The sequence below is a fragment of the Helianthus annuus genome, chromosome 1 (genome assembly GCF_002127325.2).
Source record: "Helianthus annuus cultivar XRQ/B chromosome 1, HanXRQr2.0-SUNRISE, whole genome shotgun sequence".
NCBI lineage: Eukaryota > Viridiplantae > Streptophyta > Magnoliopsida > Asterales > Asteraceae > Helianthus > Helianthus annuus.
In genome coordinates, this window is record NC_035433.2 from 46,591,934 (window position 1) to 46,594,476 (window position 2,543).

At 42.7% G+C, this 2,543-nt stretch overlaps 1 non-coding gene across 1 annotated transcript; it reads left to right on the forward strand.

Moving 5' to 3' along the window:
• The first annotated feature begins 890 nt into the window (after positions 1–890).
• On the forward strand, positions 891–997 carry LOC118483008. The gene has a single exon (XR_004869453.1). It is a non-coding gene; the product is annotated as a small nucleolar RNA R71 (small nucleolar RNA).
• Positions 998–2,543: the final 1,546 nt, after the last annotated feature.

The window sequence follows — 2,543 nt, forward strand, 5'->3', positions numbered from 1 at the left end:
GAGCCTTGGTAGGTTCTGATGAGGGAGGGGAACCTTTCTCTTGTAAGGGCGGTGTTACGGTCTCCTCGGTAGGCGGCGGGCTTTCCGTAGGACCCACGGTGCGGTTCCGTAGTATTATGAGATGAACTTGCGCCTTTGGGTTTGTTTCGGTATTGCTTGGTAACGCGCCTTGTGGTCTCTCGGAGAAATTTTGTGCTAGTTGACTTATTTGTTTTTCGATGTTTTGAATACTAGCTTGTTGATTTCTAAAATTTGATTCTCATTGTAGAAATCTATCCGAGTTTTTCTTTTCAGTGTCGGAGATGAGGCGAGATATAGTATCTTCAAGCCTACCTCGTCCACTTTGTTGTTGAGGGAAATTTTGTGACTCATTTCTTGGTTGTTGAAAGTTTGTTCGTTGGTTTACGTTTTGTTGGTTACTACCGTTGCCGGGTTCTCTCCAACCAAGGTTAGGGTGATTTCGCCATCCTTGGTTGTAGGTGCCCGTTGGAGGACCCGACGGCCTAGGTCTATTATCGATGTAGTTTACCGATTCTTGTTGATCGTCTGTTTCTTTCATACAACTCCAATTTTCATGTGGCCCACCACACCCTTCACAAGCCATAACCGAGACTGTTTTTGTTATTTCCAATTTTTTTATTTTTGAAGAGATGGCCTCGATTTGGGCTTGTAAAGAAGTGCTTTCATCAACCTTATGGGCGCCTGGGGCAATAGATTTATTGCCTCGGGGTGTGTGCCACTGAAAATTGGTTTTAGCAATTTCCTCAATTTGATTATATATTTCATGCGGGCGACGATTACCTAAAAGTCCCCCGGAGCTAGAGTCCAGTGTTTGCCTTGTGTGTGGCAACAACCCATTATAGAAAGTGGACATTTGTTGCCATATCGCAAGGCCGTGATGTGGACACTTTCGCAATAGCTCCTTGAACCTTTCCCAAGTTTCATATAAGGATTCCTCGTCCTCTTGTGAATATGTATTAATTTCAGTCATTAATTTAGCCGTTTTAGCGGGAGGGAAATACTTACATAGAAATTTTTGGGCTAGTTCATCCCAGGTGTTTACCGATCCAGCTGGGAGGGCGTTAAGCCAAGCTTTTGCTCGGTCTTTTAGTGAAAAAGGAAACATTCGGAGGCGGATGGCGTCATTTGATGCTCCATTGATCCGAAAAGTATCACATATTTCTAAGAAATTAGTAATATGTAGATGGGGATCCTCGTCCGCAAGCCCATGGAAGGTTGCGGAGTTCTGAAGCATCTGTATCAAATGCGACCAAAGTTCGAAGTTATTGGCTTCAACATTCGGTGCATTGATAGCGGCGCCGAGGTTACCTACGGTGGGTCGTAGATAATCCATGAGGGTGCGTTGGTCCGCCATTGGAAGTGGGTTCCCCAAAACCTTCTCTTGGTTTTTGGCTTTTAGTCTTTTTCTGAGAAAGCGTTCGGGTTCTTCTAGAGGTTCTTTTATATCCTTATTAGAACTGGAGCTCATACACTACGTAGGGTTGGCGTCTGGTTCCAAGTCCTGCAACAAAAACAGAAAAGAATGCTGGTCAGAAGGTTCACCACGGCCCCGTGCTCAATGAACACAGCCCGTGGTCGGAGTTACAGTGATTGTTTTCCAGATCCCAGTTACTGGAGAGTTGGACATGGCCCCGTGTTGCACCGACACGGCCCCGTGGTCAGCCTTCTGTAACTTGGAAAACTAAAAACTGCCAGTAACAACGCTGGACACGGCCCGTGTCCAACCAGGCACGGCCCGTGCTGAGCTCTGCAGAAGCTGAAAAACTAAGAAAATCCTAAAAAATTAAAAAGAAAATAAAAAATATGATTAGGCCGTTGATTCCTAACTTTCTTAAAATCCTTGTGTCCCCGGCAACGACGCCAAAAACTTGATGCGTGCTAGTGTAATATATTTTTGGTATATATTTTAAGCCCTTTTTACACTTTTTAGCCAAGTTTTAAATTTATAAAACACGATATTTACTAACACTAAACACACATATGGGCAAGTGCACCCATCGTGGACGTAGTATAGTGTTGGTAAGATACCGGGGTCGTCCAAGGACACAAGAGCTTTTAGTACCGGTTTATCCTCAACGTCTAATCAAATCAAAATGTTAGAAAAGATTTTTAAACTAAGAAAATAAAACTAACTAAATGCTGAAAAATAAAATAAAAAAAACAGATAGACAAGATGAATCACTTGGATCCGACTCGTGTAGTAGTATAACCTTTGATTATTTTTGCACTTTTGGACTTGTTTAAGAGATTATCTTAGTTATTGTAGTAGGCCCCTCTTTTGAAGGCGACATTACCCTCAACCCAGTAGTTTGAGTCAGCAAGGATACAATCCTAAAGGGTCGGATTATTGAAAGATAATGAATTAAGTTATTAATGCAAATTATGGTAGGCCCCTCTTTTGGAGGTGACGTTACCCTCGACTAAGTAGTCTGAGTCAGCAAGGATACAGTCCTAAATAGCCGGGTTATACTATTAATAGTAGTTAACTTATGAGGGGATCAAAGAGTTTGGAACCCCGCCAT